This window comes from Microcaecilia unicolor, chromosome 6, assembly GCF_901765095.1.
Source record: "Microcaecilia unicolor chromosome 6, aMicUni1.1, whole genome shotgun sequence".
Classification (NCBI taxonomy): Eukaryota; Metazoa; Chordata; class Amphibia; order Gymnophiona; family Siphonopidae; genus Microcaecilia; species Microcaecilia unicolor.
This window is the reverse complement of record NC_044036.1, coordinates 12,845,461-12,871,794: the sequence shown is the minus strand read 5'-3', so window position 1 is coordinate 12,871,794 and position 26,334 is coordinate 12,845,461. Positions and strand designations below refer to the sequence as shown.

Here is a 26,334-nt window from a genome sequence, read left to right as displayed (position 1 = left end):
TCCACCCTGGGTGTCAGCTCAGGGGGGGGTGCTCCCTGCCAGCCCCCCCCCCTCGGCGAATCGACAACCCCCCCCCCCCCCCCCCCCCGACCAGCTCCAGCACCCTAACTTTAAAAAGAATATCGGGAGGCGAGGCGCAGCGCCTCGTGCCTGCCCTGCACCTAAAAGAAATGTGGACCGTCAGGTCTTCTCTTCCCTCGCTCTATCTGTCCCACCCTCCGCTGATGCAACTTCCTATTTCCGCAAGGGCGGGACAGACAGAGCGAGAGAGAAGAGAAGACCCGACGGTCCACATTTCTTTTAGGTGCAGGGCAGGCACGAGGTGCTGTCCAGGCATCATGTAAAACTTTTAATCTTTGCAACCATTTTAGTTTAGAAATTTCCTCGTTTTATCATAGTCCACCTTTGCAAAAGATGAAAAAATATTGGTGAGTGTGAAGGGCCGGCCCAAGGCAAGATACCACCCCACCCCCCCTCGGGCATTTTACCTGGTCACAGTGACTTTCCAAACCCGACAGCGGCAGCGATTCCCACACACTGCCCTGCCGCTGCTGGCACCTGCCTCTTCCCTTTACTGCGTCTGCTTGACCGAAAGAGGAGTTACTTCAGGCAGCGGCAGGGCAGGGTATGGGAATGACTGCCACTGCTGGGCTTGGCAAGTCACCGTGACCAGGTAAAATGCCAGGAAGCCGCTCCCCCCTCCCAAGATGTCGCTCCTAAAGAGTGCCGCCTGAGGCCCCCCCCCCCCCCCCCCCCCGTCTCAGGTGGCCTAATGGTGGGGCCACCACTGAGTGTGATGTTTCAGCTACGTGCTAGGAGAAAAGCAGCAATTCAGAGCCAAATGCTGTATTTTGAGGTTGAGAAAATCAGTGGCGTAGCTACAGGTGGGCCTGGATGTGCCGGGGCCCACCCACTTAGGGGCTCAGGCCCACCTAACAGTAGCACACATTTAGCGGTAGCTGGTGGGGATCCCAAGCTGTGCCAGCTGAAAATTTCCCCCTGATGGTAACGAAAACGCTACTCTCCGCGGGAGGTGGTGGAAACAAAAACAGTAACGGAATTCAAACATGCGTGGGATAAACATAAAGGAATCCTGTTCAGAAGGAATGGATCCTAAGGAGCTTAGCTGAGATTGGGTGGCAGAGCCGGTGGCGGGAGGCAGGGATGGTGCTGGGCAGACTTATACGGTCTGTGCCAGAACCGGTGGTGGGAGGCGGAGCTGGTGGTTGGGAGGCGGGGATAGTGCTGGGCAGACTTATACGGTCTGTGCCCGGAAAAGGACAGGTACAAATCAAGGTAAGGTATACACAAAAAGTAGCACATGTGAGTTTATCTTGTTGGGCAGACTGGATGAACCGTGCAGGTCTTTTTCTGCCGTCATCTACTATGTTATTATGTTACCAGTACCTATGCATGCTCAGTTTTCAGCGCATGCCTGCTGCAGACTGCCAAAGTGGAAAGAAGCGTTTTTCCACCAGCTGAGATCATTTTTTTGGTGGGGGGGAGAGAACACTTAGTGCCCACCCACTTCTTGCCTAGGCCCACCCAAAATCTGTTGTCTGGCTACGCCCCTGGAGAAAATATTAACATAACATCTGTGGTCTTATATCCTACTTACACGTTGCAGTTCAAAGCGGGTAACACTAACAGCAAGAGCCAAAGCAATCCTCCGGGAAGACAGTCTCATACGGAGGTGAAATGGGAGGCGATCTGGGAGCCCTTTTTGAAACACTGCACATGTTAGGGGGGGGAGCTTTGGAGGAGCTAGAGTAGGTAGAGGGGAGGGGGTGCGGGGTGAGGGGGGATACGGGTCTTGGGGGTACAAAAACTTACAAACATGGGGTCAAAATTCGTGCTTTAAGTGGAATCTGAATTCCTGTTTTGGTTATTGTGTGTAGTTCTACTTACCTGGAGTTTGATTAGGGTTAAGCTGATAGACTGCTACTGTGTAATGTAAGCTTTCCTTGATTGTGGATGTCTTTTATTTGTAAAGGAATTCTGTTATGAACAATAAAGGCTCTTTATAAACTTTAAAAAAAAGAGCAATGATTAAAATGAAAGTTATGGTTAAAAATCTTTTTTTTTTAGTACAAATTTCTGAAAGAGTAGAGTCAATATTCTTCCTAAACGACAGACAAGAATGAGATAACTGAAATGTCCTGGCAAACTCTTTCCAATGACTGACTGCTTGAAACGCTAGCGTCGTTTCAAACATTTTTAGGGACTCTTTTACTAAAGGATTGCCGCGCAGCAAGCCGGAACTACCGCCAGCCCAACGCGGGCGCCAGCGATAGTTCCACCCCATCGCGCACCATTTCTGGCGCTAACGGAAATATTTTTAAAATATTTCCTCGGGAGATTGCCTGGCCGTAATTGGCAGCGTCATGCACTGCCCAGTTACCACTGGGTTAGCGTGGGAGTTCTTACCGCTATCTGAATGGAATGGCAGTAAATGCTCCCCTCGCAAAGGCGAACTTACCACACGGCCATTTCTTTTTTTCGGTATTTTAATCTGCTGCGTTAAAGGGGCCCTGTCACGGGGCAAAAACGGCCGCTAGCGCAGGGCCCCCTTTACTGCAGCTTAGTAAAAGGCCTCTTAGTCTTTTCCTTCCTCTTGGCGAAAAAAAGGAAAACACAGTTGGACAATTTAGTCTTCTGTTTCTTTAGGAGACAGGTAATCAATAGAAATCAAACAAAATAAAACATGGAAAAGAAAATAAGATGATACCTTTTTATCCTAACCCTTATTCACTTGTTCAGAACCCTTATGTTATCATCCTCATTTTAATATTCCCTTATCTCTTGTTTGTCCTGTTTGTCCTAATTAGATTGTAAGCTCTGCCGAGCAGGGACTGTCTCTTCATGTTCAAGTGTACAGCGCTGCGTATGTCTAGTAGCGCTAAAGAAATGATAAGTAGTAGTAGTAGTCTTTGGGATTCCGGAACCTTGATACTCATTGGGATTCTGCACAGAATCTTGCTACTCTTTGTCCTTATCCCTTATTTGTCCTGTTTGTCTGTCCTAATTAGATTGTAAACTCTGTCGAACAGGGACTGTCTCTTCATGTTCAAGTGTACAGTGCTGCGTACGTCTAGTAGCGCTTTAGAAATGATAAGTAGTAGTAGTAGTTGGGATTCCACAATGTTGCTACTTTTTGGGATTCCGGAATGTTGCTACTCTGGGATTCCGGAATCTTGCTACTCTTTGTCCTTATCCCTTATTTGTCCTGTTTGTCTGTCCTAATTAGATTGTAAGCTCTGTCGAGCAGGGACTGTCTCTTCATGTTCAAGTGTACAGCGCTGCGTACGTCTAGTAGCGCTTTAGAAATGATAAGTAGTAGTAGTAGTTGGGATTCCACAATGTTGCTACTTTTTGGGATTCCGGAATGTTGCTACTCTGGGATTCCGGAATCTTGCTACTCTTTGTCCTTATCCCTTATTTGTCCTGTTTGTCTGTCCTAATTAGATTGTAAGCTCTGTCGAGCAGGGACTGTCTCTTCATGTTCAAGTGTACAGCGCTGCGTTCGTCTAGTAGCACTATAGAAATGATAAGTAGTAGTAGTAGTTTATTGGACATAACTTAATACATTTCTTGATTAGCTTTCGAAGGTTGCCCTTCTTTGTCAGATCAGAAATAGGAGACAGTAAATTGGAAATGGAAGTATAAATACTTCAGCGTCAGTCCATGAAACATCTTATATTAAAAATAAAACAAGCAAATTTAAAAAGAACTCTAGCCTCGGTGGGCAACCAATGAAGTTTACCACACAAGGTGGAGGAACACACTGGCCCTACGTGCGTGAGCAAGAAAGAGTCCAGGGAGTAGGGTAGGTAGGCTCTTCCAAAAAAACCAGGGAGACTAGGCTGATCTTTATTGGAACAATACAATGGACTCGACACAGCTGCTGTGTTTCGGCGTGAAAACGCCTGCTTCAGGAGTCTCGTGATGTTGATGATACAAAGGTAGATGATAACATACAACTCGGACAAAACAGATCTGGAGTCAAAAGCGAGCATGCGTGCCTGAGAGGAAAAGCAGCACGGAGGAAGCTCCGTGTCCTCCCCAGCCTCCAAGGGCAGCCCGGCACAAGAGTTTTCTCTCTCCTGCTCCTGGGGAATTTTGCTCCCCCTCTGGGTGGCCCTGCCTTAAATGACAACCTCTGGAGGAATGGTAAGACACTAGGCTTTCTGTTGCCCGGGAATACACTTCTGAGTGGAAGGTCGGAATTTTGACTTTTGTGTCTAGCAGGGAGTTTCACTATCAGATTGCATAAAATGGTGACTCCCTCCAGCCCTCAGGCAGTTAAATGCATGCCTGACTCTTTAATTTGCAGATTTGTGCCTCAAATCCAGAGCTACATTTTGTGGGGTGGTGGCTAAGGACAGAAAACAGAGTAACATAGTAACATACATAGTAGATGACGGCAGAAAAAGACCTGCACGGTCCATCCAGTCTGCCCAACAAGATAAACTCATATGTGCTACTTTTTGTGTATACCTTACCTTGATTTGTACCTGTCCTTTTCAGGGCACAGACCGTAGAAATCTGCCCAGCACCAGGGCCGTGCCTAGGGTCTCTGGCGCCCCCCTGCAGACTATCAGTTGGCGCCCCTACCCCCCGTGAAAATGATCGCTCACCACTTGCCACACGGACAGGAATTGTCAGCAATATTCTTAGAAACAAATTGCTATACATTGCAAAATAAGATAGCAGATGTAAATTCTCAAAGTGGACATATTCCAAACGCTATTTAGACAAAAATTAAACTGAACCCCCAAGATGCCAAACTCTGCATACAATGCAACACCACAGAAACAGAAAATGTCCCCTAGTACTGTGCAAAATATAGAGACTGCAGATGTAAATTTGAAAAAAACTAACAAATACCAATCACCACTTTACAAATTAACAAATAGAAATAAAACAAATATAGAAAATAAAATAATACCATTTTATTGGACTAATACATTTAGCTTTCAGAGGCCAAAACATCCTTCCTCAGGTCAATACAGTATAGTGCTGTTACAGTATCCTATTCTGACCTGCGGAAGGGGGTTTTGTTCTCCGAAAGTTAGTCAAAATGTATTAAAATTAGTCCAATAAAAAGATTACCTATTATAAACATTTATTAACACAGCTACAATACTACTATATCCTAAAGCAAAAAAATAAAAGTAAATATTTTATTTACAGTTTGTTGTCTCTGGTTTCTGCTTTCCTCATCTTCTTTTCACTGTCTTCCTTCCTTCCATCCAGCATCTGTCTTTGTTCTCTCTCTGCCATCCAGTGTCTGCCCTCTCTGCTGTCCCCTTCATCCAATGTCTGCCCTCTCTCCCTGCTCCTTCCATCTACATCTGCCCTCTATCTCTGCCCCTTCCATCCACCATCTGCCCCTGTCTGCCCTCTCTCTCTCCCCCTTCCATTCACTGTCTGCCCTTTCTATCGCTTCCATCCACTGTCTGCCCTTTCTCTCTGTCCGCTCAATCCACCATTTGCCCTCCCTCTCCCATCCATCTAGGGTCTGCCCTCCCTCTCACTCCCCCTTCCATCTAGGATCTGTCCCCTCTCTCTGCCCCTTTTTTTCAGCCCCCAGTTCCAGCCCCACTATCCCACCAGTCCCCAGTTTCAGCCCTAGCCCTTTTCTCCCACCAGTCTTGAGCTTCGGCCCCCAGCCACTTCTCCCTGTCCCCTTTTCAGCCCCCAGTTTCAAACCCAGCCCTTTTCTCTCACTAGTCCCGAGCTTCAGCCCCAGCCACTTCTCCCTGTCTTCTTTTCAGCCCCCAGTCCCCACAGTTTCAGCTCTTGTCCCTTTTCAGCCCCCAGTCCCAGTACTAGCCCCCTTATCCCACCTACCCTCCTTTTCAGCCCCCAGTTCCAGCTCCCTTCATCCACATGCCTTGCATTAGGGCCTCCCCTTTCAGCCCCAGACCCCATCTGGGCTCCCCTCCCCATCCCCTTCTCCCATCTGGGCACCCCATCCCCTTCTCCCATCTGGGCACCCCAACCCCTTCTCCCATCTGGCCACCCCATCCCCTCCTTTTCAGCCCCCAGTTCCAGCTCCCTTCATCCACATGCCTTGCATTAGGGCCTCCCCTTTCAGCCCCAGACCCCATCTGGGCTCCCCTCCCCATACCCTTCTGCCATCTGGGCTCCCCTCCCCATCCCCTTCTGCCATCTGGGTACCCCTGATCCGATCCGACTACCAGCTCCGTCGAGATGACAGCGGGTGGGGGGGTGCTCCGCTCCCGCTGCTCCCACCCTACCTTCTTTTAAAAAAGAAATCAGTAAAGCGGCGTGGCAGGCAGCGCAGCTTCGCGTCTGCCCTGCTTGTAAAACAAGTAGATCTCCTCGTCGGGCCTTCGCTCACTGGGTCCCGCCCTCGAAGAAATAGGAAGTTACCTCAGAGGAGGGCGGGACCCAATGAGCGAAGGCCCGACGAGGTAGGGTGGGAGCAGCGGGAGCGGAGCACCCCCCACCCGCTGACACCCGGGGCGGACCGCCCCCACCGCGCTCTTGGTTCCCTCAGTGTCCGCCTTCTTCTGACGTCAGAAGAAGGCGGGACACTGAGGGAACCAATGAGTGCAAGGGAAGGGAGACGTCGGCAGCGCTTTCACCGACGCTGCTGCGACCGAGGTAATTTAAAGTCCTCGGCGGCGCGGGGCGAGGGTAAGCACCGCAGTGGCGCCCTCCAGAGGTGGGCGCCCCCCTGCGGCGCTTACCTCGCTTACCGCATCGGCACGGCCCTGCCCAGCACTATCCCCGCCTCCCGCCACCGGCTCTGCCACCCAATCTCGGCTAAGCTCCTTAGGATCCATTCCTTCTGAACAGGATTCCTTTATGCTTATCCCACGCGTGTTTGAATTCCGTTACCGTTTTCATTTCCACCACCTCCCGCGGGAGGGCATTCCAAGCATCCACTACTCTCTCCGTGAAAAAATACTTCCTGACATTTTTCTTGAGTCTGCCCCCCTTCAATTTCATTTCATGTCCTCTCGTTCTACCTCCTTCGCACCTCCGGAAAAGGTTTGTTTGCGGATTAATACTTTTCAAATATTTGAACGTCTGTATCATATCACCCCTGTTTCTCCTTTCTTCCAGAGTATACATGTTCAGGTCATCAAGTCTCTCCTCATACGTCTTGTAACGCAAATCCCTTACCATTCTCGTAGCTTTTCTTTGCACCGCTTCAATTCTTTTTACATCCTTCGCAAGGTACGGCCTCCAAAACTGAACACAATACTCCAGGTGGGGCCTCACCAACGACCTGTACAGGGGCATCAACACCTCTTTTCTTCTGCTGGTCACACCTCTCTCTATACAGCCTAACAACCTTCTAGCTACGGCCACCGCCTTGTCACACTGTTTCGTCGCCTTCAGATCCTCAGATACTATCACCCAAAGATCCCTCTCCCCGTTCGTACCTATCAGATTCTCCCCGCCTAACACATACGTCTCCCGAGGATTTCTATTCCCTAAGTGCATCACTTTGCATTTCTTCGCATTGAATTTTAATTGCCAAACCTTAGACCATTCTTCTAGCTTCCTCCCTGTATGTTTATGGAGCTCAAGTAAATAAATCTACCAGGTCGTACCGGAAATCAACACATTCATATAATGCCCAAGGTTGGCATGGCGGAGCTGCCAAGTTACCCATTCCAGGAGGGAGACTTTTTGGCCGGTCCTGGATTTCTGCCAACTTCATCCAGTGCATTATGGGATCTGCAGCACTGATTTCAATAGATAGAATCATGGACTACAAATGGAGTGGAGGAGTGGCCTAGTGGTTAGAGCACCGGTCTTGCAATCCAGAGTTGGCCAATTCAAATCCCACTGCTGCTCCTTGTGATCTTGGGCAAGTCACTTAACCCTCCATTGCCTCAGGTACAAACTTAGATCGTGAGGTCTCCTGGGACAGAGAAATATCCAGAGTACCTGAATGTAACTCACCTTGAGCTGCTACTGAAAAAGGTGTGAGCAAAATCTAAATAAATACTACACTGCTTTGGGATGTAAGTTTAAAATCTGGACTGGCCACAAAGTCTCCTTTCTGAAATGGGTAACTTGGCAGCTCTGGCATGGGCAAGCACTGTGTGGTGGTAAGAGAAACAAGATGGCCTGAAACAGCTATTCCCTATTGATGACGACTGCCAATCAAACCTGTGACCATGAAGAGATTTTAGGCTGGTCCTGCATTCCCTAGCTTCCTCAGAGCCCTGGGTTTCAAAATCCAGTTTCATCTAGTGCTAACCATGCCCTTTACTGTGAAACAGAGCTGGGAGTGGATGGGGAAGAAGAATAGTTTAAGATAAGCAGCCAGACTCGTTTTTGGCAAATCACGATTTGAAAGTGCAACACCACTTCGTGAAAAACTTCATTGGCTCCCCATCAAAGAACGCATAAACTTCAAAGCTCACACAATGATCCACAAGATCCTCCATGGCGAATCTCCAAGCTACATGAACAACTTGATCAATCTTCCAGGCAGGAACGGGACCAAATCTTCTCGAACATATCTCAATCTTCATCTTCCCAATTGCAAAGGCCTCAGATACAAAACCTACTACGCTTCCAATTTCTCCGTTATAGGCAGCCAACTTTGGAACGCAATACCTCGACACATCCGAACAACCAATGAACACCTACCCTTCCGAAAGCTGCTGAAAACTTACCTCTTCAAACAAGCCTACCCAAACAACCCAACTTAACTCTCGAACCCAATCCACACCACTAACACTACCCATACTCCAATCCTATTCCTCACGTCTCTTCCACTGTCCTACTCCATACAACTGGACTTTCACTGTTATACTTTGTTATATACTGTGCTATCTCTATGATACCTTGTACTACACCTTGTAAGCCGCACTGAACCTGCTATCGAGCAGGAAAGAGCGGGGTATAAATACTATAAATAAATAAAATAGCATCTGACTGCATATTTTATCCTTATCAATCTTTGGACAGTTTTAGCATTAAGGTGTTAATATTCAAGGAGGTGTAATTGACAGGAGACAGCAGGAGTGCGCATGACCCATTATCTTACCTGAATCCAGCAGGTGGAGCTTGTCGCCATATTGAGCCACCCAAAACAATAGCAAATGCTTATTAGGAATAAGGATTGCCTATGTGTGGTTTGGCATGGACCAATAGTTTGCTTTGTTTTGAGTGTATCAAGATGGTGGCTATGGCTTCAGCCTTGACACATGTGGCTGTCTCCTGTCAATTAAACCTCCTTGCTAATATTCTATCAGAGTAATAAAGACGGCAGCCCCCTCTATAGGTCAGTGCATGTTTATTCTGTGACTGGCCAGCAAGTGTACACTATAGCAGAGGAATAGGAGAATCAACCCCCAATGCTCTGCACCATAGGTTCTCAACACATGGTAGGCTTAGCCCAAGGGGCACATGAGACTGCAGCAGGGGGTACACAGTACCTGGTGCCAAACCGCTTCCTTCCCCTCCCTGCTACCTACCTACCTAACATTCTGGGGGGAGAGAGAGACACACAAACACAGCGAAGACATGCTGCATGGTAGGGAGGGGAGAGATGCACACAAGAGATGCTGCATAGCAAGGGAAGAAGGGGTACACAGAAAGGAGATGCTGTGTGACTGGGGGACAGAGAGAAACACACAAACACAGAGAAGAGATGCTGCATGGCAAGGGGGGGAGAGATACACACAGAGGAGATGCTGTATGAATGATGGATGTGGAGAGAGAAGAATATCAAATGGACAGGAGACCCTATCAAGAGAGTTAAGAGAAAACAGAGGAAAGCAGAAACCAAGAACTGGAACCAAATAAAAATGACCAGACAACAAAAGGTAGATAAAATAATGTTGTTTTCTATTTCATGATTAGAATATGTTAGTTTTTGGAATGTACATCTGTATTAATAGTTAAGTACCCCCCACATTGTCAGTGTTATCCAATTAGCATGTGTTAATTCAATCATGGATAACACTTCCATGCCTACTCTCCACCCATGACATGCCCCCCCTCGGAAAAATAAAATAGTGTGCGATTAGCATGTGCTGACAAAGAACAACTCATAAAAAAACTCCAGACCACCCAAAATACAGTAGCCAGGCTGATATTCAGCAAAACACGCTTCGAAAACGCCAAACCTCTTCATGAAAAGTTGCATTGGCTCCCAATCAAAGAATGGATCATCTTCAAAATTTGCACCTTAGTCCACAAAATCATATACGGCCTTGTCCCAGGATACATGATAGACCTTATTGATCTACCAATAAGAAACAAAGTCAGACTGTCAAGATCCTACTTAAACCTACACTACCCAAATTGCAAATACAAAACAAGTCACGCATCTGGCCTCTCCTACATAAGCGCACAACTATGGAATGGCCTCCCCAAAGCCCTGAAAACAATCCACGACCACCTGAACTTCAGGAAATCACTAAAAACCAACCTTTTCAAAAAGGCCTACCCCAACGACCCCACGTAAACCTCTTCACCCAGCAACACAGCATGACTTTGACCATACTAGACAACATACAATCTTCAATACCTCATACGATCACTTTTCAACCTTGTACTTGTTATCAACCGACTGGGCAAATGCCTTTGACGGTACTATGTAAGCCACATTGAGCTTGCAAATAGGTGGGAAAATGTGGGGTACAAATGCAACAAATAAATAAATAAATTACCCCAAAACGCTTTAACGTATTTTACGTAATGCCTTTTTTCCTACATAAAGCGTGCATTGGCGCCTAATGCAGTTAAAAGGGGCCTAACTTTGGTTTCCAAATTTAGGAACTCAGCTTTTTCAGAATATCGGGCTTCTTCTTCTCTTTTTCTTAACTGACCCTTCAGGGGTACTAGAAGCCCTGGCATCACCATGGATTAGGAAGTGCCCAGGAATTTTCTAGCTGGATTCCCAGAAATGAGAGCCGACGAGAGGAGCTGGGTGGGTTCCAGAGGGTATATAGGATAGTGTGATTTCACAGCTTATTCTCTGTCAGGAAAGAATACCTTTATTACAGAGAAGTGGAAGAAGGTGGTGTGGCCAAGTTATTTTAAAGTTGTCATGTTTGCCGCTCCATTCTTTTATTTAACCTTTGAGGGGAGGGGAAGAGAGAGGACAGGTGGGGGCTCCTCATTTGAACGTACTCCATTTCATGTAGCTCTCTTTTTGCAAGTCATGCCACGAGAAGTTATGGGTCCACCCTCAGAGGCTGCAGTGCCTGGAATATGGATTCTGGGATGGGGAACAACACTCATTGAGTGGCCTTAACAAATCATTCACTCAGGGGCCCTTTTACTGTTTATTTATTTATTTATAACATTTATACCCCACATTTTTCCACCCACTCAGTGGCGTACCAAGGGGGGGGGGGGCGGTCCGCCCCGGGTGCACGCCGCTGGGGGGTTGCCGCGTGCCGGTCATCGTCGTTCGTTTCCATGCTCCCTCTGCCCCGGAACAGGAACCTGTTCCAGGGCAGAGGGAGCATGGAAACGAACGACGCTGACCAGCGCGTGGCACCCCCCCCCCCAGCGGCGTCCACCCGGGGGGAGGGGGTCTTTTTTGCCGGGGTGGGGGGGGTCCCTTCACCGGGGGGGCTCTGCACCCGGGGTTGGGGCGCATCGGCGATCCGCCCCGGGTGTCAGCGCCCCTCGGAACGCCACTGCACCCACTGGCAGGCTCAATGTGGCTGACATCAGACCGTAAAGGCAATCGCCAATCCGGTAAACAAACAAACGAAGTATAGTAAGGTGAATAGGAAGGATAGTAATGACAAGGGACGAGGGAAAAGAGGGGAAGGGTAATAGAGTCCATCAGGTCCATAAATGAGTTGTATTCCAGGAATTATGGATTTAAGACGGGTCCATTAGGATAAGCCTTTCCAAATAAGCTGGTCTTAAGAGATTTTCTGAAGTTCAGATGATCATGAATAATTTTCACAGATTTATTTATTACATTTGTACCCTGCGCTTTCCCACTCATGGCAGGCTCAATGCGGCTTACATGGGGCAATGGAGGGTTAAGTGGCTTGCCCAGAGTCATAAGGAGCTGCCTGTGCCTGGCCCTTGCAGATCACCAATGTGGCCGCGCAGGCTTCTGCTTCTGTGAGTCTGACGCAGGACGTCAGACTCACAGAAACAGAAGCCTGCGCAGCCTTCTACATGGAATGTTGCTAGGGGAATACCAACATTTCATGTAGAATGTCCAATAGTAGCAACATTCCATGTAGAATCTCCAATAGTAGCAACATTCCATGTAGAATCTCCAATAGTATCTATTTTATTTTTGTTACATTTGTACCCTGCGCTTTCCCACTCATGGCAGGCTCAATGCGGCTTACATGGGGCAATGGAGGGTTAAGTGACTTGCCCAGAGTCACAAGGAGCTGCCTGTGCCTGAAGTGGGAATTGAATTCAGTTCCTCAGTTCCCCAGGACCAAAGTCCACCACCCTAACCACTAGGCCACTCCTCCACTCCATTTAGGTAATCCATTCCATAGTTGAGTGCCAATAAAGGAAAAGGTGGAAGCGTAAGTGGACTTATATTTGAGACCATTGCAGGTGGGGTGATGGAGGTTTAAATATGAACGGGATGATCTGCAGGAATTCCTAGATGGTAGATTGATAAGGGTATCCATGTAACCTGGGGCTTCACCATAAGGAATTTTATGGACTAGGGTACAAATTGTAAAAGTAATTCGTTCCTCTATTGGAAGCCAGTGTAGCTTCTCTCGAAGGGGTCTAGAACTGTCGAATTTTGATTTCCCATAGATTAATCTGGCTGCTGTGTTCTGGGTGGTCTGGAGTTTCTTTAGAAGTTGTTCTTTGCATCCTGCATATATTCCATTACAATAGTCTAGGTGGCTTAATACCAGCGCCTACGCACTCCCAAAGCGCGCCACGTGGCCCAGGCGGTAATTTCATTTTTGATGCACACTACCGGGAGGTAAAAGGCATTTGTCACATGTAGACCATTATTGCCTGGTTAGCATGTGAGATCTTACCGCTAAGTCAATGGCTGGCGGTAAGGTTTCAGACTCAAAATGGGTCGCACGTCAATTTTTATTGTGCCGCACGCCCATTTTCGGTCAAAATTTTAAAAAAGGCATTTTTACAGGTGCGCTGAAAACGGATCTGCACACGTCCAAACCATGCGCCTACACTACCGCAGGCCATTTGTCAGTGCACCTTAGGAAAAGGACCCCCTCGGTTTCTTTGTTACAACCAGAAAAATACAGGGAAAAAAAACTGTACAGAAAAAGTGCAATGGAAGGAAGAAACAGTCTATAGATTTAACAATCCAGTCCTCACAGAAAGAGTATAACATCCACACAAACAGAAGAAGGCTGCAGAAATTTGAATAGCTCCTGGTGCTTCTCTTAGGCCTGTGTTCTTGCTAACATCCTGTTTGGAAACTCCTGAATCCTCTTCTCCCGTAGACAAAACTCTGCACGAATGCCTTGGTGTTCTTCATTGCCAGACAGATCAATGTGTTCCAGGGCTTTGGCTTACGTGGCTTCCAGACCACGTGGAACTCATGAGTGTCTCATGGAAGTTCTCCAGCCTTTCTTAGCAGTGCGGAAACGAACGCTTCATTGTGTGGACCTGAAGCCACGGCCTCAGCAGACCCTCAACTCCCTGGAGCACAGACCTTGGGCCCACCACCCCTGTGATGTATGGAGACACCTTTTACACTTTGCTCCCACCTTTGGGGTGACTGCCACATCACTGAGACGCTTCCCCTTTTAAAGTATGTACACTTAAGGAGTTCTTTTACTAAAGCTTAGGGTATGGTATGGAAGTTTTGTTTGTGCCGTCCTATCATATAATGGATTCCCTAGCTTTTATCGTTGTTGATTTTATTGTATGTTAATTATATACTTTCTGAAATGTAAACCGTTCTGATTTGCTATGAAATAAGTGACGGTATAGTAAATAAATAAACGATAATGGACATTAGTCTTCTCTAAGTGCAACATGCCCATAGGTATAAAATAGGACACAACATTTAGCATGTGTTAATGTCCATCGGCAAACAAAAAGGGGGTGGGAATGACCAATGTGGCAGGTCAGGCTAAAATCAGATGTCCTTTATGTGAGTGGAGGAGCAGCCTAGTGGTTAGTGCAGCGGACTTTGATCCTGGGGAACTGAGTTCGATTCCCACTACAGCTCCTTGTGACTCTGGGCAAGTCACTTAACCCTCCATTGCCCCTGGTACAAAATAAGTACCTGAATATATGTAAACAACTTTGAATGTAGTTGCAAAAACCTCAGAAAGGCGGTATATCAAGTCCCATTTCCCTATTTGAGATTCTACATGGAATGTTGCTACTATTGGAGATTCTACATGGAATGTTAATGTTGCTATTCAACTAGCAACATGCCATGTAGAAGCCTGCCCTTGCAGATCAGCAACGCGGCCGCGCAGGCTTCTGTTTCTGTGAGTCTGACATCCTGCACATATGTGCGGCCGCATTGGCTGATCTGCAAGGGAGGCTTCTACATGGAATGTTTCTAGTGGAGGAGTAGCCTAGTGGTTAGTGCAGCGGACTTTGATCCTGGGGAACTGAGTTCAATTCCCACTGCAGCTCCTTGTGACTTTGGGCAAATCACTTAACCCTCCATTGCCCCTGGTACAAAATAAGTACCTGAATATATGTAAGCCGCTTTAAATGTAGTTGCAAAAACCTCAGAAAGTTGGAATATCAAGTCTCAGTTCCCTTTATTCAACACAACAATTGAACCCAAAAGCTCGCTTGCTTGGAGCTGGACTCAACACAGTCTGTGTTTCGGCTTATACACCTTCATTAGGAATCCTCATAAACGTAATTGCAAGCAAAAGTGCGTAACTATAAACATATGAATAAAAACATAAAGTACGTGAACCACGTTGAGTCCATCTCCAAGTAAGCTATCTGTTCTATTCAATTGATTGTTGTCTTCAAGCAAGCGCTACTGTGTATGTTCAGTAAAGGGCTTGTGCTTTTATCCTGGACTACCACATTGGTCATTCCCACCCCTTTTTTTTTTGTTTGCCTTGGATTTTCTGGGAGTCTTTGCTTATTCCCTTTTGTTGAATGTCCATTAGCACACGCTAAACTCTAGTGTAAGGGCCCCTGAATTTGCTCAGTAGAGCCACAGGGTTTCTATTTATTTTTGTAAATTTTGTTATTTTTGTTGCATTTGTACCCTGCACTTTCCCACTCATGGCAGGCTCAATGCGGCTTACATGGGGCAATGGAGGTTTAAGTGACTTGCCCAGAGTCACAAGGAGCTGCCTGTGCCTGAAGTGGGAATCCAACTCAGTTCCTCAGGACCAAAGTCCACCACCCTAACCACTAGGCCACTCATCCACTTCTATTGCCACATAACTGGTGGTGTTTTTCTTGTTTATTTATTTTATTTGTTACATTTGTACTCCACATTTTCCCACCTATTTGCAGGCTCAGTGTGGCTTACATAGCGCCGTGGGGTTATGAACCAATATAGAGTGCTGTTACTAAATGAAATAGATATGTACAGACAAATTAGGAAACATAGAGTAAGGTTATATAAAGTTCATTAAGTTCATATCACATTTGGGTCTATTTGAGTTGTTGGATTCAGGTATTTAAGTTGGATCATTAGGATATGCTTTTTCGAACAGGAAAGTCTTTCGTGATTTCCGGAAAGTTTTCACAGCCTTTGGGAGTGCATTCCAGAGTTGTGTACTTATATATGAAAAGCTGGATCCATAAACTGATTTGTATTTGAGTCCTTTACAACTAACATAGTAACATAGTAGATGACGGCAGAAAAAGACCTGCATGGTCCATCTAGTCTGCCCAACAAGATAAACTCATATGTGCTACTTCTTGTGTATACCTTACCTTGATTTGTATCTGCCATTTTCAGGACACAGACCGTAGAAGTCTTGCCCAGAACTAGCCCCACCACCCAAACACCAGCCCCGCCTCCCAATCTCGGCTAAGCTTCTGAGGATCCCTTCCTTCTGAACAGGATTCCTTTATGTTTGTCCCACGCGTGTTTGAATTCTGTTACCGTTTTCATCACCACCACCTCCCGCGGGAGGGCATTCCAAGTATCTACCACTCTCTCCGTGAAAAAATACTTCCTGACATCTTTCCTGAGTCTGCCCCCCTTCAATCTCATTTCATGTCCTCTCGTTCTACCGCCCTCCCATCTCCAGAAAAGGTTCGTTTGCGGATTAATACCTTTCAAATATTTGAACGTCTGTATCATATCACCCCTGTTTCTCCTTTCCTCCAGGGTTTACATGTTCAGGTCAGCAAGTCTCTGCTCATACGTCTTGGAACGCAAATCCCATACCATTCTCGTAGCTTTTCTTTGCACCGCTTCCATTTTTTTTACATCCTTAGCGAGGTACGGCCTCCAGAACTGAACACAATACTCCAGGTGGGGCCTCACGAACGACTTATACAGGGGCATCAACTCCTCTTTTCTTCTGCTGGTCACACCTCTCTCTATACAGCCTAGCAACCTTCTGGCTACGGCCACCCCCTTGTCACACTGTTTCGTCGCCTTCAGATCCTCAGATACTATCACCCCAATATCCCTCTCCCCATCCATAACTAGGGTGGCGGAGATTTAAAAAAGAACGTGATGATCCGATTGAGATCAATAGTTTATTGTCTAACTATTGCTTTTGTTCGGCATTGTGTTATAAAGCTAATAAAAAGTTATTGGGGGCCCCTCCGAAGGGACACCACCTTGTAAGTGGTGGAGGGGCTTCCGTGTTTCAATGACTCAGAGGGCTATGCTGAAGGGTTACCCATATCAGACAGGCCTCTGAGGAGAAACCAGACAAAGAGTGTCCCAAATTAGGGAGAGAGGAAAGATGGTGACCTGAAGCTCGTACACTCAACGGCCCAGCTGTCCTCTGAAGTTCAGTTTTTGTTCACTTGAAATTTCCTCTCTGCATTGCAGTTGCCTTAACAGAGGAAGGGGACAATGGGGGGTCAGCCGCCGATGACCAGCGTTTTGTCCCCTGTGCAGCAAGTGTGGGACCGCTGTGTGACGAGCTGCCCATAGATGACTGGGTTGATGAGTCCTTTGATTAGCGCCGACGAAGGAGCGTCGATGCTCTTGGACCTAGAAACAACTTCATCGCTCAAAAATCATTTAACCACCATGCCCAAAGGAGTGGAGGAGTGAGTCAGGAGTGTATGCTGAAACGGAAGTCGTTTGCAGCTGAACCCGTGTCGGCGGTGCTACTCCTAAACCCTTAAGAGTTATCAGCTTGGAGTTTTTGGCTCCCGTGGAGGTTGCATTGAATGTCATCTGGAGGGTGCTCCAGGACCTGACGGTGGTAGAGAATGACTTTGCTTCAGATATAGTCTTGTTAATGAGCCACATGGATAATCTAATCGAATCCTTTGAGAATATACAGCAAATGAAGTTCTACTGAAGTAGGAAACGGTTAAGATTTGAAAATGATAAAAGACCAGAAAAATTTGAACAAAATGAATATTGTTATAGATGATTAATATCGAGATTGTTGTTTTCCCAGAGTTCCGGGTATGACTCCTAATGTTTTTTTTTCCTCTGAAATGATTCCTCTTAATATATTAATTCAAAAGGAGTGAAGCCTGTGAAACTGGGATTACTTTAATCAGCGGGAATTGGATTGGAGATTCAAGGGTTTGTATTGTTAAACAATTTCTGGTTTTAAAAGGGAAAAAAAATGAAATCAGGTGTATTACTTTCACTAATATTGGACAATAAGTATGTTTCCAATGAAATTGATGGACTATGCACCGTTGTGGTCTTGAAGAAACCAACCAGATGATCAATGTGGAATAATGATTTAGATAAATAATAACTGGGGCTAATCGGGTTAATACCACGTTTTCTTTGTTTGCTGTTGCTTAAATTGATCTCCTTGTCTTGTTTCACTCTCCCTATTTATTTTGTGGTCTAAGAAAGAGAAAGATTGTATAAAATCCATTTATCTTGTTGAGATTGTTTTTTTCTTCTAATATTGTTTTAATGTACAATCATCTCTGTTTTACTGTTTTGCAAGTGATCCTTGTAAAATGAAAAAATTATAAATAAATGATTAAAAAAAAAAAAAAAAAAAAAAAAAGTTATTGGGGGAACTAAAAAAACAAACGTCCAGTGGACTACTAGTGTTGCAGAAACTAAGAATTGATTTGGGTCTGGCCTAGTCAGCTTCTACAGTGGATCAATAGCAATTCACCATGATAGATCAACTTAGGCCTTCAGGGGTTACAGAGAGGTTAAAGATCAGTAGTAAAGTTTAATAAAGTCCTGTTCTAAGTCTGAGCTCATCAATTCTAACCCATTTGGCACACTCAATACCGGTGATGCCTTCACTTTTATTAACTGTCTTTTAAGGATGTGAGAGCTCATCTCAGTATTGATTCCCAAGCCTTATTGATTTCTCATTGATGGTTCTTCTTTGCCAGTAGAAAGAGAGGTTGATGGCCCTGCTAGAGTTCATTACGGCTGCCAATCAGTGCCACATCGTAAGGGACAGCCTGAACCAGTTCTGCCCCCCCCCCCCCCCTCCTTCCTCACCCCACAAGTGAATATAGGGATTTTTGGTCCTGCTTTTGTTATGAATTGTTCTAGGCAAGTTCCAGTTTCTCCAGAAGCAGTGCTTTTTTTGAGGGGGTACTTGGGGGTACTGAGTGCCGGCACCTTTTCCATTGTCTGCTAAAACTGACCCGTGATCCCCAAGTTTTAATGGAAGAGCTCAGGCTCTACACACCAATTCTGCCTTGTCATAGATTCTGTGACTGGTTGCAGGGGGACTGGCTGTTGTGGGGTGGGTCCCTCAGTGATCACCCCACCCTTGAAGGGTGGCCTAGCATTTGAGTACCGGCACCTTTTTTGCTAAAAAAATATACACTGTCCAGAAGTCTAGCGTGGCATAACTGTCATACATGAGGGTGATGATACACTCCACTGTTGGGCCTGCTACTCTATCTTAAGCAGTGGCATAGCCAGAAGGCAATTTTTGGGTGAGCGCACAGGTTGAATGGGTGGGCACTAGGGTTGCCAAAGTTTTGAAAGAGAAAATTCTGCCACCCGAGGCACCCATACCCTCCCCCACCGCATGCTCCACTTCTGCCGCACTCCCAATAATTCAATGAGGGTAGCGGTTCAGGCCACATTGAGGGCTAGGGAAAAGTAAAAGAGATTGCACTCCTCAACCCCCCCCCCCCCCCCCCCCCATTGAGCTCTGGTCCCATAACACACATATTTTGCCCATATATTATTAACGCTAAATAAATTCTGCATCCACAGAGCCCCCTGGCCCTCCCCCAACAATGGGTGCAGAGCAGAGCTAGGACATTTTCCTATAAAACTCACCGTACATTGTGGTTTCTAGTGTAATCTCAGCCGTATAGTTAATAGAAAAATCTTTAAAGCAAAATGTCGCTCAGAACCTAGAGCAAATCTGTGATGCCAGCACTAACTTTCAAAACAAGGATACTACCTGTGATATTTTAGGGCCCTAAAATATCAATACTTCTATTGGGCAAACTGAGCAAACCAAATTACTACAGAAGGCTACATAGAAAATTCATGCTAACAGAATACCTCAGTCACACACAAGGCTCAAAAATGCAAAATATAGAATACTAGTAAAAAAGGCCCGTTTCGGTATGAAATGAAACGGGCGCTAGCAAGGTTATCCCTCTGTCCCTCGCTCGCTCTCTCCCTCTGTCCCCTCCAAGTCCCACGGCCCCCTTTCGTCCCTTCCGATTTCCAGGCCCTCCCTCCCTCCCTCTGTCCCTCCCCCGAGTTCCAGTCCCCCCTCCTCTCTGTCTCATAGACACGTCCTTGCGATGCCTCCACCCACGGCCCTCCCCTCCATGACACTGGCCCCGCCCATCCCCCTACGTGCACGTCGCCCCCCCCTCCAAAATCGCCAATCCCCCTCTGCTACCCTCCCCTTCCCCCCTCTTACCGGGGTCCCGGCGGCAGCAGTGAAGAGCCTCGCGAGTCTGCTGCCTTCCCTTCTCTTCGCTCTCAGCTCTGACTCTGGTCCCGCCCTCATTTCCTGTTTCCGCAAGGGCGGGGTCAGAGTCAGAGCTGAGAGCGAAGAGAAGGGAAGGCTGCAGGACCCCGGTAAGGGGGGGGGAGGGGAGGGTAGCAGAGGGGGGGTTGGCGATTTTGGTGGGGGGGGGGCGACGTGCACGTAGGGACGTCTCTGCCCGCTCCCGCTGTTCTTCAACGCGCGTCTCTCACTGGGATCGTAACCCCCTGCTGACGTCAGGCAAGCAGGGTTCTACTGCTGGCTAGTGACGTCAGCAGGTGGTTACTATCCCAGTGAGACACTTTAGAATGTTCACATAGCAAATTATTATATTAGAAGTGACCACAAACTGCACCCTACGCCTGGAATAAACTTCCTGAGCCCCTACGTCTTGCCCCATCCTTGGCCACCTTTAAATCTAGACTGAAAGCCCACCTCTTTAACATTGCTTTTGACTCGTAACCACTTGTAACCACTCGCCTCCACCTACCCTCCTCTCTTCCTTCCCGTTCACATTAATTGATTTGATTTGCCTACTTTATTTATTTTTTGTCTATTAGATTGTAAGCTCTTTGAGCAGGGACTGTCTTTATTCTATGTTTGTGCAGCGCTGCGTATGCCTTGTAGCGCTATAGAAATGCTAAATAGTAGTAGTAGTAGTAATAACCAAAACCCCAAGAAGCTAGACCTTGCATGTAGTACACCAGAGAAACAGAAAGACGCATTTTCTCCTGTACAAAATATAAATTGGCACACACCAGGGATAGTGTTAGAGGGCTGCAACTAGAGCGACTGCCTTGGCCCCCTGGCCAGAGAGAACCGCAAGCCTCCCGGAAGCTGAAAAGGGTGCAGCCAGGAAATGTGCTTTGGGGTCCTGTCCCAAATTTATGGCCTGGGCCTCAACCATGTCTAACACCAGCTCTGGCGAGATGTACCTTGCAAATCTAACATGTTCTAATCATAACATAGAAAATACGTTTTGTTGTCTGGTCATTTTATTTTTTTAAATCAGGTTGGTCCCGGTCTCTGGTTTCTGCTTCCCTCTGTCTTCTCTTAACTCACTTGCCAGGGTCTCCTATCCATTTGACATTTTTTTTCTCTTTCCATGTCCACCATCCTTCTCTGTGTCCCTATCTTCCCCCGTGTTCAGCAACTCCCTTTTCTGTGTCCCTGTAGTTCCTTGTCCAGTATCTCCATGTGCTCATGTCTCTGCTCTAGGGCCTTCCCTCTGCTGTGATCTGCCCCGGGTGTCAGCCGCCCTCGCTACGGAAAGGAGAAACAGGGGTGACATGATACAGACCTTCAAATATTTGAAAGGTATTAATTCGCAAACAAACTTTTTCCAGAGACGGGAAGGTGGTAGAACTAGAGGACAAGAACTGAGGTTGAAGTGGGGGCAGACTCAGGAGTAATGTCAGGAAGTATTTTTTCACGGAAAGGGTGGTAGATACCTGGAATGCCCTCCCGCGGGAGGTGGTGGAGATGAAAACGATAATGGAATTCAAACATGCGTGGGACAAACACAAAGGAATCCTGATTAGAAGAATCAGATCCAAAGAAGCTTAGCGGGGATTAGGTAGGAAAGCCGGTGCTGGGCAGACTTCTATGGTCTGTGCCCCGATTGAGGCTGGATAGATTTGGATGGGCTGGAGTGGAGCTATTCAGGGGCTTTGACAACAACTGCAAAAATTTTAGAGCAAGGCCAGTGCCAGGCAGACTTCTACGATCTATGCCCTAAAAATGGCAAGGATAAATCAAGATCAGGTATACATATGATGTATCACTTCATACCATATGCAATGAGTTTACCTTATTGGGCAGACTGGATGGACCATACAGATCTTTACCTGCTGTCATCTACTATATATGTTTCTATGTAACAATGTACACAGAACATTACTGTACAAACTGGGGATCTCAGTGTAACAGGACCCTGGGGTTTACACTTATATGAGATCTGTTGTGAGAACTGGGTGCACGTATTGGAGTGCTGGCGGTAATCGGGTAGCCCTCTGGGTACTGCTGCAGTGGACACCCCAGGTGCCGATAGCCAGAGAGAGGCTGGCATTGAATCTCTGGATCTAATTCATCCAGCAGTGACCAACATTGTTGATTGTACCACCATTCCTGAAACTACCAAGAAAAAGAATTTCCAGAGAAGTCTTAAGTCATAGTTTGACAGCTAAGGACCAGATGTACTAATGGGTTTTTCATATTTGCTGTGTATTGGATGAAAGCTCAGTTCAGTCTCACTGCCTGCAACCTGACTGCATGCACTGGATCCCAGTCGGACGGCATACACTGGTTCCCAGGTTACAGTCCGAGTGCATTCACTGGATCCCAGTTTGACGTCATACACTGGTACCCAGGTTACAGTTCGAGTGTGTGCACTGGATCCCAGTCTGACGTCATACACTGGTTCCCAGGTTACAGTTCGAGTGCATGCACTGAATCCCAGTTTGACGTCATACACTGGTTCCCAGGTTACAGTCCGAGTGCATGCACTGGATCCCAGTCTGACTGCATACACTGGTTCCCAGGTTACTTCGAGTGCGTGCACTGGATCCCAGTCTGACGGCATGCACTGGTTCCCAGGTTACAGTCTGAGTGCATGCACTGAATCATAGTTTGACGTCATACACTGGTGCCCAGGTTACAGTCCGAGTGCATGCACTGGATCCCTGTCTGACATCATACACTGGTTCCCAGGTTACAGTTCGAGTGCATGCACTGGATCCCAGTCTGACTGCATACACTGGTTCCCAGGTTACTTCGAGTGCGTGCACTGGATCCCAGTCTGACGGCATGCACTGGTTCCCAGGTTACAGTCCGAGTGCATTCACTGGATCCCAGTTTGACGTCATACACTGGTTCCCAGGTTACAGTCTGAGTGCGTGCACTGGATCCCAGTCTGACTGCATACACTGGTACCCAGGTTACAGTTCGAGTGTGTGCACTGGATCCCAGTCTGACGTCATACACTGGTTCCCAGGTTACAGTCCGAGTGCATTCACTGGATCCCAGTTTGACGTCATAAACTGGTGCCCAGGTTACAGTCCGAGTGCATGTACTGGATCCCAGTCTGACTGCATACACTGGTTCCCAGGTTAGTTCGAGTGTGTGCACTGGATCCCAGTCTGACGGCATACACTGGTTCCCAGGTTACAGTCTGAGTGCATGCACTGAATCCCAGTTTGACGTCATACACTGGTGCCCAGGTTACAGTCCGAGTGCATGCACTGGATCCCTGTCTGACATCATACACTGGTTCCCAGGTTACAGTTCGAGTGCATTCACTGGATCCCAGTTTGACGTCATACACTGGTGCCCAGGTTACAGTTTGAGTGTGTGCACTGGATCCCAGTCTGATGTCATACACTGGTTCCCAGGTTACAGTCCAAGTCCATGCACTGGATCCCAGTTTGACAGCTTACTCTGGTGCCCAGGTTACAGTCCGAGTGCATGCACTGGATCCCAGTCTGACTGCATACACTGGTTCCCAGGTTAGTTCGAGTGTGTGCACTGGATCCCAGTCTGACGGCATACACTGGTTCCCAGGTTACAGTCTGAGTGCATGCACTGAATCCCAGTTTGACGTCATACACTGGTGCCCAGGTTACAGTCCGAGTGCATGCACTGGATCCCTGTCTGACATCATACACTGGTTCCCAGGTTACAGTTCGAGTGCATTCACTGGATCCCAGTTTGACGTCATACACTGGTGCCCAGGTTACAGTCCGAGTGCATTCACTGGATCCCAGTTTGACATCATACACTGGTGCCCAGGTTACAGTTTGAGTGTGTGCACTGGATCCCAGTCTGATGTCATACACTGGTTCCCAGGTTACAGTCCAAGTCCATGCACTGGATCCCAGTTTGACAGCTTACTCTGGTGCCCAGGTTACAGTCCGAGTGCATGCACTGGATCCCAGTCTGACTGCATACACTGGTTCCCAGGTTAGTTCGAGTGTGTGCACTGGATCCCAGTCTGACGGCATACACTGGTTCCCAGGTTACAGTCTGAGTGCATGCACTGAATCCCAGTTTGAAGTCATACACTGGTGCCCAGATTACAGTCCGAGTGCATTCACTGGATCCCAGTCTGACGTCATACATTGGTTCCCAGGTTACAGCTCGAGTGCATTCACTGGATCCCAGTTTGACGTCATACACTGGTGCCCAGATTACAGTCCGAGTGCATTCACTGGATCCCAGTTTGACGTCATACACTGGTTCCCAGGTTACAGTTCGAGTGCATTCACTGGATCCCAGTTTAACGTCATACACTGGTGCCCAGGTTACAGTCCGAGTGCATGCCCTGTATCCCAGTTTGACGTCATACACTGGTTCCCAGGTTACAGTTCGAGTGCATTCACTGGATCCCAGTTTGACGTCATACACTGGTGCCCAGGTTACAGTCCGAGTGCATGCCCTGTATCCCAGTTTGACGTCATACACTGGTTCCCAGGTTACAGTTTGAGTGTGTGCACTGGATCCCAGTCTGACGGCATACACTGGTTCCCAGGTTACAGTCCAAGTCCATGCACTGGATCCCAGTTTGACAGCTTACTCTGGTGCCCAGGTTACAGTCCGAGTGCATGTACCGGATCCCAGTCTGACGGCATACGTGTGCTGGTACCCAGTATGCAGGCTGTCTAATTCACAGCTGTTTGTTTTGAAAACTAGTTTTGCAGGTCTGCTCTTAGTTTTCTGTATTCTTCCTGGACATGTTCAACAAGTGAAAGGGTTAAATCCAGCAGCACCGCAAGCTCTCTGGCTACTGGCACAGGCAGAGATGGATGGAGAATCCCTGCACATCATTGAAGGTCTCTGAGTGAGCTGGAGATGGACTGAGAGAGTTGGCAACTGTGCTGAGGCTGCATTTACTGTCAGTCCTGTCTCCTCCTTCCTTCCTTCCCTTCCAACTGCTAGTGAAAGCTGGCTGCCTTCCCTGACCTATGAAATCATAACTCACAAGACACTGAGCCTTCTGCCAAGACTGCAGCCAGCCAAAGAAGAGAAAGAGAGCAACTGAGAAATGGGAACAGTGAGTTTTGTCTTAGTGACTATTCCATTAGTCGGATTTTCCTCGAGTGCTGTAATAAACAACAGATTGGCTTCTTGTTGAAAAGCTGCTCTCTAAAGTATCCCATTCAGTGGCATGACACATTCCTGTAGGGCTCAGGAGGTCCTGATCAAATCACGTTTCCATCTGCCACTGCTTATCTAATGTTTGCTGTTGCGTCACTCAAATATCGCCTTCTTCTCGCCCTGTGTTATTTTGCCTCTCCTATTTTCATGTTTTGGAGAAATGATCACGCACAAATGACCTCACTAATTAACAAGGAAGGATTAGCCTAGTGCAGCAGGGGTGGGGTAACCACAGCCCTTGAGGGCCATAAGGCAGTCAGGGTTTCAAGATTTCCACAATGGCAGCAAAACAATATCCCGCACATATTCATTGTGCAAATCGTGAAAACCGAACTGGGTTGTGGCTCTCGAGGTCCCTGGTTTCCCATCCTGGCCTAATGCGTTAAGAAGTAGGAAACCAGGATTCAAATCCCGCTGTAGTTTCTTCAGGACAAGAAAAAAATCATTTCTGTTTTTATTTCTCCCATGTGGCGGTGCAGGTCTAGTTTGACTTTTGGGGATTTTTTTTTTTTAATTTTTTATTTATTTAGCACATTTATACCCCATTTTTTCCCACAGTTTTGCAGGCACAAAGTGGCTTACAATGTACTGATGAGGCTAACGCCAGACCAGTTGTTACATAAGTACATAAGTACATAAGTAGTGCCATACTGGGAAAGACCAAAGGTCCATCTAGCCCAGCATCCTGTCACCGACAGTGGCCAATCCAGGTCAAGGGCACCTGGCACGCTCCCCAAACGTAAAAACATTCCAGACAAGTTATACCTAAAAATGCGGAATTTTTCCAAGTCCATTTAATAGCGGTCTATGGACTTGTCCTTTAGGAATCTATCTAACCCCTTTTTAAACTCAGTCAAGCTAACCGCCCGTACCACGTTCTCCGGCAATGAATTCCAGAGTCTAATTACACGTTGGGTGAAGAAAAATTTTCTCCGATTCGTTTTAAATTTACCACACTGTAGCTTCAACTCATGCCCTCTAGTCCTAGTATTTTTGGATAGCGTGAACAGTCGCTTCACATCCACCCGATCCATTCCACTCATTATTTTATACACTTCTATCATATCTCCCCTCAGCCGTCTCTTCTCCAAGCTGAAAAGCCCTAGCCTTCTCAGCCTCTCTTCATAGGAAAGTCGTCCCATCCCCACTATCATTTTCGTCGCCC

The 26,334-nt window shown here is 47.1% G+C and overlaps 1 protein-coding gene across 2 annotated transcripts in view; it reads left to right on the top strand.

Moving 5' to 3' along the window:
* LOC115471738 (phosphatidylinositol 3-kinase regulatory subunit gamma) overlaps window positions 1-26,334 on the top strand; it is a 614,503-nt gene that overhangs the window by 260,659 nt on the left and 327,510 nt on the right. The window contains exon 1 of one of the 2 annotated variants that reach the window (XM_030205542.1): window positions 25,021-25,065. The exons of the other annotated variant lie outside the window; for it this stretch is intronic. The gene's annotated coding sequence lies outside the window, so the exon portion shown is untranslated. Of the gene's footprint in view, window positions 1-25,020; window positions 25,066-26,334 lie in introns of those variants that run through there. 2 annotated transcript variants of the gene reach the window in all.